The 14492-nt window shown below is 35.9% G+C and overlaps 2 pseudogenes; one reads left to right on the forward strand and one right to left on the reverse strand.

Annotated features, from left to right (window-relative positions):
- Nucleotides 1-244: 244 nt before the first annotated feature.
- Nucleotides 245-1383, forward strand: LOC148009374 (threonine synthase, chloroplastic-like; annotated as a pseudogene).
- A 7654-nt stretch (nucleotides 1384-9037) lies between these two features.
- Nucleotides 9038-10263, reverse strand: LOC148009375 (germin-like protein 8-2 pseudogene; annotated as a pseudogene).
- Between the last annotated feature and the right edge of the window lie 4229 nt (nucleotides 10264-14492).

A 14492-nucleotide genomic window follows, 5' to 3' on the forward strand; every position in this document is an offset into this window, starting at 1 on the left:
TTCCACTTCGGCCTCTAGGAAAAAAAAGGCAACTGACAGCATCTTTGACAATGCATGCCACCATGGTTTGTTTGAGCCGCCTACTACCTTCTCTGCCAAGTAAGTTCCTTTCATCCCATATGACCCTGTCGACGAGGGGTATCTGTTGGACAAGGTCATTTACAAAATCAAGGATGGTTTGGTTCTTGATGTTGAGCATGATATGAAGACCCTAAGGAATATGATGTGAAGCATTTGAACTTTGTTTGATTTCTATGTTAGTAAAACTACTTGGCCATTTTGGATCAAGTGCTTGGAGTAAGGAAAATTGTGTACTTCCTGAGATGGACAGATGATATTGTAAATGCTTTTCAAGGGAATTTGAATTTGTTCCATGCATAGCAATTGGACAATGAGATGTTGGATTTGAATGACTTGTGGGTGAAGTAGTGTGGTATCAGTCACACAGGGAGCTGTAAGGATCTTGGCATGATGGTCTTGTTGAGTCAAGAGGAGGTTAAGGAAAATGAGTAATCTTCTCATTGATGTCAACTATGCATCAACTATTGATATATTTGTAACACTTTCAACTTATTTTGATGCACTTGGCATTCCTCCTATTGTGTTTTTGCCAACAAACAAAATCTGAATTGCCCACTTGGTGCAACAAATTGCAAATGGGGTAGTCTTATTGAGCCTGGACACCAATTTTGATAGGTGCATGCATCTAATTTGAGAAGTGATAGAAGCAATGCCCATATACTTGGCTAATTCTTTATAAAGCCTTCACTTGGAAGGCCAGAAAACTATAGCCATAGAGATTTTAAGTGGGACATTCCTCACTGGGTTATTATACATCGAAGCAATCATGGGAACATCTATGCATTCCGTTAGGGGTTTGTTACGTGCAAAGAACTTGGCTTGACTAATCGAATTCCCAAGCTAGTTGGTGCACAATCTGCAACAACAAATGCCAATCCACTGCATCTATATTATAAGACCAGGTGGAATAATTATACACTTATGAAGGCCAACCCCCTTTTTTGCATCTGCTATTCAAACTAGTGATTTAGTATCCATTGATCATGCAGTTTCTACCCTTTGAAATTTTGAGGACATTGTAAGAGGTTATAAAAGAAGAAATAATGGATGCTGGTTCTTTGGCTAATACGATAGAAGTGTTTACTTGCCCAAACACTTGCATGGCAGTATCTGCCTTGATGAATTTGCGAGAGAAGAATGTAATTGGGTCCAACCAATCATACTATTGTTATGAGTGCAGTTAATGGCCTGATATTCATTCATTCCAAAATTGTTTACCAATTGAAGGAGATACCAGAGTTGCAATCAAAGTATGCTACCCTCCCAATTGAAATAAAGATTAGTTTAGGGTCTCTCTCGTAGGCACATTTTTGAGAAGGAAACTAACCTAGAGTGTCAATATCTTTGAGGTTATTTGCACATTTCATGTTGACAAGTGGAATGTGCAACCACTATTTCTATGGTAAATCACATCTCTCATTTTGATAAGATCATGGTGTCTCGGATTTATCTTTATCATGAAAAAGAAAAACTCATGGGTTGGAATTTAAAATATCTCTGATGTTGTGCAACAAGGACAGGCTGATCATGGAATTTTGCATATCTCTGACATTGTGTAATAAGGACAAGCTCATCATTATGATACCCATAAGTTTGTTCTTATGTCTCCTATTATAAGCTTTGTACTTCTTTATTATCTTTTACCACTTCTTGAACTTCTGAGTTAGACCATGATTGTATCTCTGATGTTTTGAGCTTTATAGGTTTGAGTGCTAAGTCAGCTACTAATATGGAGCTTACAGGATACCTATGAAATGGGTGCCAATGGACTATGGCATAGGCACATTTTGGAGTAACAAACTGACCCAAAGTGCTAGTGTCTCTGAGGTCACATGCACATTTCATTTTGACAGGTGCAATGTGCAACCTCATTGTTTTTGTGGTGAATTTCATCTTCCATATTTTGACAAATGGCACATTTTTCTTTGGAGTCATCTTTATGCTACACAAGAATTAAGCCTTATGGACTGGAATTTTGTGGATCTCTGATCTTATGTTCTAGTAATAGTGAAAGTAGTAGGCACTTTTATTTTCGAATAAAACACTAGACATCATCTCCTATTGCCATGCCTTGTGAGGGATGTGTGAATTGTTGTAAGGTCAACTTGATCATTAAGGTACCGACAATTTTTTTCATATGTCTCTTGTAATAGGTTTTGACCACAATGAAGATTATTGTGATGATGAAGGCCTTGATTGATGCCCTTTGTTGGTGGTCATTGAATGCAATGGAGAGTGTCAAAACTATTACTCACATTTGAAGCTTACTTAAATATTCATGATATGTATGGAAGATGCCATGTAGATGTTCTTTGCAATATGTCCTCAATTTGTATGCTTTTGTTCAGATGTAACTTATTAATGTTATGCCAGGTGAAGTAGAGAAAATCTCTTTGAAGAAGCCTAAATCTCAAGTACTCATAATGAAGGTTTTGTGGAGAATCTCCAAGATACAATTGGTTCTAATTAATACATGGAAAAGATTCAGGAAGCTACCAGATAGTTTGTGACTTTATTGAGACTTTTTATTTACTTGCTAAATTATCCTTGTAGCATTGGTGTTTTTATTTTCTTCTAAAGTGGTATAACTCAAACATGAAGAGTGAATAAACACGAAGATTAACAATTTGAAAAGGTTCATTGTCTTGTGTGTACGATACATACCTTATTACATCTATGCCTCCATATTTCATGTGTGTTTTTAGAGTGATGTGTAGTGTGTTTCACAAGACTGTGTGTAAACATAAGGAGAATTTGCAACTAGTAGCTTTCGTTTTATGCATGTGTGCAAACATGCATTAGTCTATTCATTCTATATCCTTGTGCTCATGTTGATGGATTATCCATAAGGTTTTATAACTATTATAAATTTTTGCCAAGATGTCACTAGATTCAAGGCATGGATAAGTTTTAAAACTGGATGAAGGTGTTTTAGGAAAAATTGAATATGTAAGCCTACATCTCTTTCAAAAAACTTCAACTTCATATCCTCCTAGTTGAGAGGACAAGAACTTAATACATCATGTGTGATGTATGCTAGTATATATACTTATTTATCTCAGGTATTTTTCACGTTCCTCATATCTTGTTGTCAAATTAATTTTGTGGGGAAGATACTAGTGTGAAGACCGACAAAATCATAGGAAGAATGGATTGTTATTCCAAACAAAAAATGGGAGACATCTATAAAGCCTTGAGAGATTCTACATGAGATATGATGGTTGGATTGTTGATTAAAAAGATGGAATGCTACATGGAGAAGGGGATTTTCCAGCCTAGATTCCACACTAAACCTGCTCATAACAAAATTCATGGAGCATTGTATGGACTATGGAAAATGGTGGCCTATCTCACCATAATTTCTTAAGTAGTGGATTAGATTTGTAAATATGTAGATCTAAGTCAATTCTTAAAAGTTTTTGCAGTCAAATGCCTCGAGTAAGTTATGAATATATGTGTGCATCACGTGGGTTCAAAATAAGGTAGTTTTAAAATACCATTTTTTTTATAAACATACACAGGGATATAATATAAAGGGGTTATTTACAGATTGAATAGAAAATGGTTATGTTTTATTCAAGAAAAATTCATAGATAAGGATATTTATAAATAGGCCTTGAACGCATGTGATGTAGAGGATATACATATAGTAACTTCCCCGAGGACTATTTGCAGGATTGTTTGCAGTAGTCAAATGTCAAATGTCTTTATGTAGGTGGTTGTTCAGTGCTGGCTATTGCCAATAATCACAAACTTGGCTGTGAAGTTTTAATACTAGCTGTATATCAGCTATACAAAAAGAAGCATCTCCATGTTCAACATCCTAGGCTTGCAAGTTACGATAGGACAAAAAGTAACATTGATCCCCATAAGCATTAAAAGGAGTTGGAACAATTATCTTTTCCGTCAACCACATGATGAGTTGACATGTATATGGATTTTCTTTAATATTTTAATTTTGTAAGGCTAGATGTTCTAAACATGTCATCGATAGATTTAGGTCCTAGGAGCTACTTTTGTGGAGCTTGTAGCTTGATGGATACCCTATACAATAACAACATTAATTTTAGCATCACATGCATCTTACATTTGTAGAGCATGAGATCATTGCTATAATTGCCCTCTCTTTTCATGTTTTATGGAACCAAAGGCTCTTGCCATACTAAACAAAGGCAACCTCACATGCGAGTGAGCTTGTGAGTGGGCTTACTGAACCACTATGCATTGGAAAGGTTATTTGTGAGCTAACAATAATCATCATTATCACTAATGTTATCAAACTATTGTGCCCTCTCCTCATGCTACTTTTCAAGAATGAATATGTGAGCGGACCATTGTTTGGAGCCCATTTTCAATTTTGCTGATGGCATTGGGCTATAGCTTACATGTAGCTCCATCTTTGACTTGTTGTGACATGTGAGATTGATCTTCACAATCTTGCAAGCTTTGCTGCTTCAAGTGGAGACCCTTGGGGCTTGAAATAGATGCAGATTATGGCTTCTTATTTAGACAGATGGACACAAAGGGAGACAAATCAAGAGTTGCAATATCTGGCTATGGCTGCTTTCTTGGGTGAAATAATAGTAGAAGAAGAGACTATTGAAGTAGGTCATAGAACCTTAAAAGCTAAAAGTAAGAGCATATTTGAGAAGAGAATACAGAATTTTGGCTTGTGTCAAGCTGCAAGTAGGATGAACATTGCTGGGGTGAGCTAAAGAAATGCTTTGTACCTACACATGATTTCCACCAAGAAGGCACACAACTCCAGTGTTTTTTGTGGTTGTATGTTCACCAAGAAAGATTTGTGAAGAAATAGTGAGAATAAGTTGTACAAGTTGAAGAAATTTAAAGTGCATTGAGTGAGATGGTCTTCAGAGAAGAAGCTGCTTTCTTTCCTTGATGACATGGTTTTCACAGAAATTGCTACATTTATGGGAGCAAATGTGATGCAAGTGCTACTTGATTGCTAATGGAAGTGGTATTGGGTTATTCCAAAACCTAAATATATGCATATGCTCAAGTAAAAACTTGCCTTCAATCCCATAGTTCCACTACTTTAAGGACTCTTATTTCAAAGTAGCTATTGAGGGAAAAAATTCCTATGTGGATTAGTGGTTCGAGTTTTCTTACATGACCTTCCTGTGTGTTGATGATTGTCTCCTCTGCAATTGTCTCCTATGGATTGATATTGCTAGAGCATGTGAACTTGGTTGTTGAGAGAGTGCTACTTCTTGCTGTGTGCCTTGCATATAGTGTGATACTACAATATTGTCCTACTTGGTTGAGTCTCTTTTTAGGTATTTCTATACATTTGATGCACCTTGTTGTTTGTCTTCTTTGCAGCCAAAGTTGACAGCAATGTGTTTTTTTTAAAGCCTTCTATGCGGCCCATTTTCTAGAAACATGTCGTATTTGTTTTGGTTGCTACAAGTTTTTCTGTATATCTATGTGAGTTGGCTACTATTGTTGACTCTGGTTTTTGTTAATAGTGTCCCCATTCTGAGTTTGGCTTGCTTATTTGTTCTTGGTGAGCAAGTTCTATTTTTATTTATTTCTTCACTTTCAGTGTGGTAGGTTTTGGTTGTGGGTTGCTCAAGTTTTTTGCATTCTGTGATTGATTTAGCTAAGCTTCCCATTGTGTTGATACATCTCTATGTATTGCAGAGGGACATACATACCATAACCATCGATAGCTACATGGAACTACTTGACAATGACAAGCAAGCTCTCATTTTCCAGAAATTCCCAAGCAACCCATTAGCATTGGCATCGACACAAGTGATAGAGATTTTCAATTCTATGTCCAAGTAATTTACAATGCGATGTCTCTGTTTATCATTTCATAAGCCATTAGGAATCAACTAGAGTAAGGATATAGTACCACCATATTATGGCATCATATAAATTACTTACATATTTTTTTTAAATAAAATTATCTACATTAAAAAAATTTCTCCACATAGAAAAAAATCTTATATAGAAAATATTACATATCTAGGATTTTTCTCTTAACATAGGAAAAAAAACCTATATAGTGAAAATTTACCTATCTAAACTATTAGATGTACATTATGGCCTATTTGAAATTAACTAAACAATCTATGTATATCCTAGTTTTAAATTTACTGTATAATTTTTACTTATAAATTCATAGAAGTAGGAATGTGCAAACTAGGAAAAATGTAACATTTCCAATTAGAGAGAAACTAGAGTAACATTAAAAATTTATTATGTAGGAAAACTATCAAATGTAGGGAAATTTCCCTATGTGGGGAAACATAGGAAAATTCCCTATGTATGAAAATTTATGCACATAGGAAATTTTTCCTACATATGAAAGAAGAAAAGGGTTTTCCTTATCATTTCTTTGGTAAAAAATAAATGTAGGTAGGAAAAGTAAATATTAGAAAAAATGGAACGTTTCGCTATGCAGAAAATTTTCCCTATATAGAAAAGTTTTCTTTGAAGGGAATTTTCCCTTTTTATGTAGGAAACTTCCTATGTGATTTCCTAGTTTCTCTAATTAGGAAATATTCCATTTTCCCTAAATACTTTCCCTACTTATGTGTGTTTTTATCTATAGATTTGATAGGGGATTCCCTAGTTTTTCCTATGTAGGAAATGATTAAAAGTTCCTTATGCTTGAGCCTCAAGTATCACCTTCGATCCCAAGCTACCCTCTGCGCGTGTTGTAATGCATGCTGATTGGGGAGGTGATATTTTCACTCATAGATTGACTGCCGATGGCTACCTGCTTCTCATGGGTGGTTCTTCTATCTGGAGTACCAACAAGTAAAATTATATCACATTATGATCTAGGAATCAGACTTCTACTACAAAGTTACTTAATTTACCATTTATTTTGATAATCAATCTTATATCACACTCATCACTTTAGGTGATGTCAATTCTGACAAACTCAAACACATTAGTTTATGTTTCCATTTTGTAAAATATTTACATTAGGAGAGCTATCTTCACATTGAGCATGTGCCTAGTTCTTACTAGATAGACATTTTCACAAAACTTGTCACTCATGAAAAATTTCGTCTCACCTCTAATGCTCCTAATTTCTATTGACATCATTTTTTGTACTTGCAACCCATTCCTTTCTATAAGGGGATAAAAAGTAGTAACTCCTTTTCTTGAAATCATTTTTAATTTGTCTTTTCTCGATTTAAGAAGGTATGTTGGAAGAATATTCAAATATCTTTTAGTGTAATCCTTCAAAAGTGGCATCTTTCACTAATCATCCACCTTTCACATTGACCTCTTTAAGAGGCATCCTTATATACAAGCATTGCTTGTACAACAATGAACACAATCAAGTCTTTTACTTTCTTTAACTCTTGTGTTCTTATCTCCATTTTCTTAGGGTTGGTTCTAGAGTGTGAAGTAGCTCAGAGGGTTTATCTATAAGTATTCATCTATATAACATGCATTCAAAGGATACTAAGAAATACCCTTTCTTTATATGCTATATGACCCTAAAATGATCCCTTTTACTTTACTAAACTTACATATATTTTTTCAAATTGTAATTAAAAAATTCTATTTGTAAATATGATCTTATAAATTTTACAAAATATAATACCATTTTTTTTAAACTTATGTGGTATCTTACATCATCTATAAGGTGGACTCCTTGGGGAAGCAGCAAAGATAAAGATGCATCAGTGCATTTATTCCATACAATTATAATTGCATTTATTATTTGAATGTGTCTATCCTTTCTATATGGTGAAAGTGTGCTTGCTAACATAAAGACTTGATATGTACCACATTGGCTAGTGACACCTAATCTAGTAGCAATGGCAATAACAATACTAATAGTAGCAAAGCAGAAGAAGAAATCATAGTAGCAGTAGTATGAGGAGGAGAAGCATCAATTATCACATCAATTTAAGAAGGTATGTTGGAAGAATATTCAAATATCTTTAAATGTAAGCCTTCAAAAGTCAACAAAGATTACCCATTCCACATCTTCTCATTTATGATCATCTTATCATATAGCATCTACCAAGTGGATACTTTTTTCCACTAATCACCCACCTTTCACATTGACCTCTTTATGAGGCATCCTTATATATAAGTATTGCTTGTACAACAATGAACACAATCAAGTCTTTTACTTTCTTTCACTCTTGCATTCTTATGTCCATTTTATTAGAGTTGGTTCTAGAGTGTGAAGTAGCTCAGGGGGTTTATCTATAAGTATTCATCTATATAACATGCATTCAAAGGATATTAAGAAATACCATTTCTTTATATGCTATAAGACCCTAAAATAACTCCTTTTTCTTTACTAAACTTACACATTTTTTTCAAATTTTAATTGAGAAACCCTATTTGTAAATATAATCCTGTAAATTTTATGAAATATAATACCCTTTCTTTTGAACTTGCATGGTATCTTACATAATCTATAAGGTGGACTTCCAAGGAAGCATCAAAGATAAAGATACATTAGTGCATTTATTCCATACAATTATAATTGCCTTTATTGTTTGAATGTGTCTATCATTTCTATATGGTGAAAGTGTGCTCGGTAACATAAAGACTTGATATGTACCACATTGGCTAGTGACACCTAATCTAGTAGCAATGGAAATAACAATACTAATAGTAGCAAAGTAGAAGGAGAAATCATAGTAGAAGTATTATGAGGAGGAGGAGCATAAATTATCACAGCACTACTGGTAGCAAAAAACAACAATAGTAGTTATTGCAATGCTCGTGGAAACTATATTCTCTATATCATATGCAAAATTTTAAACTTCATAAATTGAATGTCAATTTTTAAGTAAAATTCATAGTGCTTCGTTTGCATAAAAGGAAGTTTGAAAATTCAATAAGGTAGTAATAATAGCAATTATTGCAATATTCATGGTAACTATATTGCGTAGATGGGCTTTTCTTGCATAACGTTTTTTGTGCTTTCCATTTTGATAATTTTTTTCATAAATAGACTTGGGAATCATGGAACATGAAAGCTCAAAATTTTGTGACCTCCTGATGGATTACTTTTTATGATTTCCAAATTTGTAGGTGTTGCGTGTAAAGTATCAAAGAAATGTGGTGGCAAGAATATCGATTCTATAACAATAATGCTTAAGAATATTGATTTGTATAGCAATAATGTGTTAACTTAGTGCGACATAGATATCAAGATGACCACGGGAGGGTGGCGATGACGGATATATTAGCATGATAACGGGATTGTGGTGGCGAGTCTTAATGAGGCTGTAAACCTCGACTGTGCAGCAATGATGTGTTGAGATGCTGTGAGTCGTGACACGTATTAGTACCATCACGGCAGTGTGGTGGCGACGCTTTTAATGAGGCTATAAACCTCGTCCTTGTCGATGGCGAAGGCGGTCTCCAGCACGTCCTCCGGCAGGGGAGGCATGGCGGCGAACAGAGCGGGGGCGACCTGGGAGGTGCCCGGGTTCTGGCTGTTGAGCGCGGAGATAGCGAGGGCAGGCTTCTTCTTGTCCGGGTTGATCTGGAAGTGGACGAGGCCGCGGGGAAAGACGAAGAGATCGCCCTTGTACAGGGTCTGCTGGAAGAGGGTGTTGTTGGTGGTGGAGACGAAGCCTACCACAAGCGTGCCCTCGGCAAGGAAGAGAACCTCGGTGGCACGCGGGTGGACGTGTGGAGGGTTGAGCCCGCCATTGGGCGCGAAGTCGATGCGGGCCACGGACAGGCCTTGGGTGTTGAGTCCAGGGAAGGTGAGGGCCGACGCCAGCTGCACAGCGGAGCCGAGCGCCTTGTTAAACTGGCCTTGCTGGCGAAGCAGAGAAGAGGCGAAGTCCTTGGCCTGCACTTGTTGGGGATTCTTGCACAGCAGACCGTTCACGGTTGTGATTCCGGCCGCCTGCGCCCCCTGATCAGCCACGCAGAAGTCCTGCAAGGGGTCCTCGTCCGCCGCGTCAGTGCGAGTTATCGGGTGAAAGAGCTGCTGCGCCAATGTGATAGCTACAATTAGCATAGCAAGTTTTAGTGATGATGCCATGGATACAGTATTGCGTATGGTGAGTGCAGGACAGTAGCTATGAGAAAGCAGGGCCCCGAATGGCTCTCTACTAGCTAGTTAACCTCTTCCGATCGGCGAATACTGTACTAGCAGATCACGGTTTTCAGCAAGCACAAGCGCGGCTTTCTAACGTCTAGGAATGAACAACTGCTGCACTGCTGATCGCATGGTGGGAAGATGGAGCCTTCGATTCCATATAAGTAGTACGAGCTAGATGCGTGGATAATCGTTCGTATACCAGGTCATGAGCTTGCGTGGATAATCGTTCGTATACCAGGTCATCAGCTTGTTTACCAGGTCTTTCACGCTCTTGTGGATCCAATCACGCGCGTCCAGCCTGATTAACATTAAAATAAGAGACTCTACTTTTCATCCTGCGTGTATGCAGAAAGTATTTATATTATGTAAAATACCTATGAAGTCGTCGTCCACGCGTTCATGGAATGCGTCCGATCGCTCGGCCTACGACTTGGTGGTTAATCATTTCGCAAGATGGATAGAAAACATGTTTTCATGAGCGTTGCCCGTTTATGGAAAATGGCCACTACAAGGTGTGAGGCTCGGGATTTTCATATTTATATCATTAACCCATCTAATGTTGTGATTGGTAGCATAAACTAACGCTATTCTTGTAATGTGCAAGGTAATGCAATATATCCCAAGACTTGCTAGGTAGAATCATAAGGGCTTGCTAAGGTAAAAGTAGATGCTAAGTTCAAATATAATAACCACATGGGAAATTTACATAGAAATAGTTGTAAAGGTGCTCAAATAATAAAGAAATTTGGAGAAATCTTAAGAAATGAGTTACTCAAATTACACATATCAAATTCTTGTTTTGCTTTGTCTCAAGTTTTTATTTTACAAATTAATAGTAAGATATACATAAAGATCTCTTTAAAATTTCTCTATCATGTTATATTATGTATATTTGATTTGGTTTAGGAGTTTCCTTAACAACTCTATGTGTGTGTATGTGCAAGTGTGCATAGATATGTGCAAGTGGAGAATGGGCTCAAAGGGTTTACTATATATGTATGCTTTGTATCATGTGTGTTTAAGGCTTGGTTATACATAACCTTATGTGTGAATTTTTCTTGAATAAATGTAAAATACCACGTGAGCTCAAAGAAAATGGTATTTTACTTAGTAAAATTTACAAAAAAGATTTTTTAATTTTACTTTGGAAAAAACCGATATTTTTAGTAAAGTAAAAGGGGTCCTTTTATGGCTTTATAGCATGCAAAGAAAGGTATTTCTTAATAGCCTTTTAACACACGTTATATAGATGATTTTTTACCCTTATTTATTCAATCTATAAGTAACTCCTTTATATGACACCCTTTTTTATATAAAAAATTTGTAAAAATATTATTTTTAAAATCGCTTATTTTGAACCCATGTGATACACACATATATTCAAGAGTAACTGCCTCGAGGGGATGAGCAATACACCTGCAAGTTACACATGGATACGTATTTATATTTGTGTGTAGACATGCCTATGTATGCATGTTAAAGACATAACCTTTCCAAATACCTCTCCATATAGGAATATGTACTCATGCATGTGTACTAACAAAATAGTGATCAAGGATGTTTAATAGAAGTTCAAAAGATTTCTATAGCTAAGTTTTAACACTTGCAAGCAAGCATTTTCTAAAATAGTGGAGTAGTTATGGATTATAATGCAACTCTATTACACTGCACACACAAGGTTATTTGAAAACAAACGAGTAGGTATTTAGCTTTTGTGAACATCAACCATATGTGCATATGGGAAAGTGAAATAAGCTTAATAGACTCATTTTATAGAGACCTTTATGGTGTAGAGCAATTAGAAATCTCTTACTTTGAAGATGATGTGTTAGAATGATGGTAACGATGAAATTTTCTTTATAATCTCATCTTTATGAGTGAACAAGAAAAGTAGCACCACATCAGCATATACTAATCAAATCCTTTAAGATAAGTCTTAGTTGTCCTTATGCGTAGTGTATATGAGAATGGAAAACCAAACACACATAAGTGAACCCTCCTCACTACAACATATCCTTTGGCAAGAAAAGATTGTAATTACTATTTAACTTGTAAGAATTTTCTCTTGTTAGTGGGGTTTCACTTCCTAGCTTGAATGCAACAACTAAAAGCCTAATACCCATACACTAATGGAAGTATTCTTGCCACTTGTATGTGGCTTCTACGTCATTGGTTGGATTTTCTAGAAGAATTTGTAGATAAGACAAAAAATGGTAGCTCCTTTTGCATGTTTTAACATCACATATAGTTGTTGGGTCCCTTGTATCAACAAATACCACTATGCAACTCATGGTCCTAGTAGTTACCACACTTGCATGTTTAGCTGGATCGACAAAGCCCAATCCATGTAGAATACTATGGTAATCTATATGTTCTACTATGGAGAAAAGCATCCTTTGTTAGAAAATCTTTGTATCCACAAAGAATGAAGTCGCACTTAGATGATAGAGCACAAATTGTTGTATGCACGCGTAGTGAACGTCGGAAGGTCCTCAAGAATAAAGAACTCTACTAAAACTCGCAAAGTAATAAAAAGGTTTTGCAAAATATGAAGCAAACTCAAAAATAGCCCAATTTACAATTAGCATGCTTTGGCTTTTGTGTTTGCTTTTGTCCAAATAAAGAATAAAGTGGTTGGGTATCCTAAAAGTCAGACTATGCCTAAATACAATGTCCAATAACAAAATATTTAAACTAAGTGTCTATGCGCATACAAAATAATCAATATTTTTCAAGTTCTTCAATAAATAAGTGTACCTAAATAAATATTAGTGCCATGCCTTTAATGATAAGGCCCGCGTCCATCACAAATGATAACTTTTTCCAGGTAATTTGAATACACACCATCGCCTAGTGCTTTCCAATGCCATTGTTGCTTGCTATACACATTAACTGAAGCATTCCCTACTGTTAGAAAATAATAAAATTAAAGTGACAAAAGGGAATACCTAGCAATCTTCAGCTCTTTAGCTACAAAATAAATAAATAGGTTGAAGCTTTGTCCTAACCTTAATTTAATAAGAGTGCACTCTAAACTCATAAACGTCCATTAATTTAAATATGTATTTTGCAGAATCACTTGATGTGGAATCACCCATGTGCGCATTAAATTAATCTAACGCCCGGAAAGGACAGGCATCCTCGTCAACTTCTCACATAAGGAATCCACCTTGTGTATGAGCCCCGAAAAATATAGTTTTACGGAATCCACTGCAAAACCTCATGGAATCCACCGTGGAATAAAAATATCATAGAATCCACCATGGAATATGTCTCATAGCATCATACCCTTGGGATAGGATAGCAATTATCCTCAATTGCTATTAGCTCAATGTGGAGCAAGCAGTGATGGGTAAGAACTTAGGTCACATGCATGCATTCATTGGGCCTCTTCAACAAGATGATTTTTAAACTTAACCAAATATCTACAATATCTACGGCTAGTTCTAGTGGTCATAAAAACAGAGTCTAGAATAGTTTCAGGTTCAAGAATTTCAGTTTCTTCTTCTAACAAAGGAGGGTTTTCATAGACAGGGTGGACATGTAATTGACCTCTAAAGGTCGTAATAAACTGATATGAAAAGTATTATGGATTTTCCAATGTGGGGGTAGTTCTAATTTAAATGTATTTTCATTGATTTTGTGAATGATTTTGAAAGGTCCATAAAATCTAGGTGCTAATTTAATAAGAGGATGTTTCTCAACACTTTGCAATCTTCTCTTCTCAATATGTAACCAAACATAATCATCAACTTTGAAACTCATGGCTTTTTTTAAATAATTAACTTGTTTAGTGTATGATCGTTGTTAGAGAGTTTGCGGTCGAAAGTCCACCGCAGTGGGTAAGAGACAACACGGTAAAGGGAGATTCAAGGAGTGGAGTAGACGGAAGAGAAGGGATTGAAAGAAAGAGAAGATATGAAAGAATACTCACAGAAAGAAATAGAAGGCATAGAATAATACTCACAGAATTGAAGCCAGTCAATTTATTTCTCCATTATGAGAAGATAAATCTCTTGTACACAAAAACGATACCTTCCTCTATGCTGCTCAGACCGCCAATCTGATGCTTCCATTGACTCCGAAAGGAGAATAAAATACCAGCATACTTGGCCAAAATTCTGCCAGATTACTCTTTCTTTATCTCCTACTTCGGAGTGTTGTTCATCACTGCCTGAAAACAGCGATCACGACGCGCCCAATTTCATCCATCTCTCTTTTTACATAAAATCCTCACAGATGACTGAAAGCTACATTCTTTCTTTTGCATGTCATCCTAATCTAGAAGTTTTCTACAGTTTTTGGATTTTTTTAAAACAAGAGATAATATCTAAAA

The sequence above is a fragment of the Lygodium microphyllum genome, unplaced genomic scaffold (assembly GCF_053477565.2).
Source record: "Lygodium microphyllum isolate KBCC unplaced genomic scaffold, Lygodium_microphyllum_v1.1.10 scaffold_31, whole genome shotgun sequence".
Taxonomy (NCBI): domain Eukaryota; kingdom Viridiplantae; phylum Streptophyta; class Polypodiopsida; order Schizaeales; family Lygodiaceae; genus Lygodium; species Lygodium microphyllum.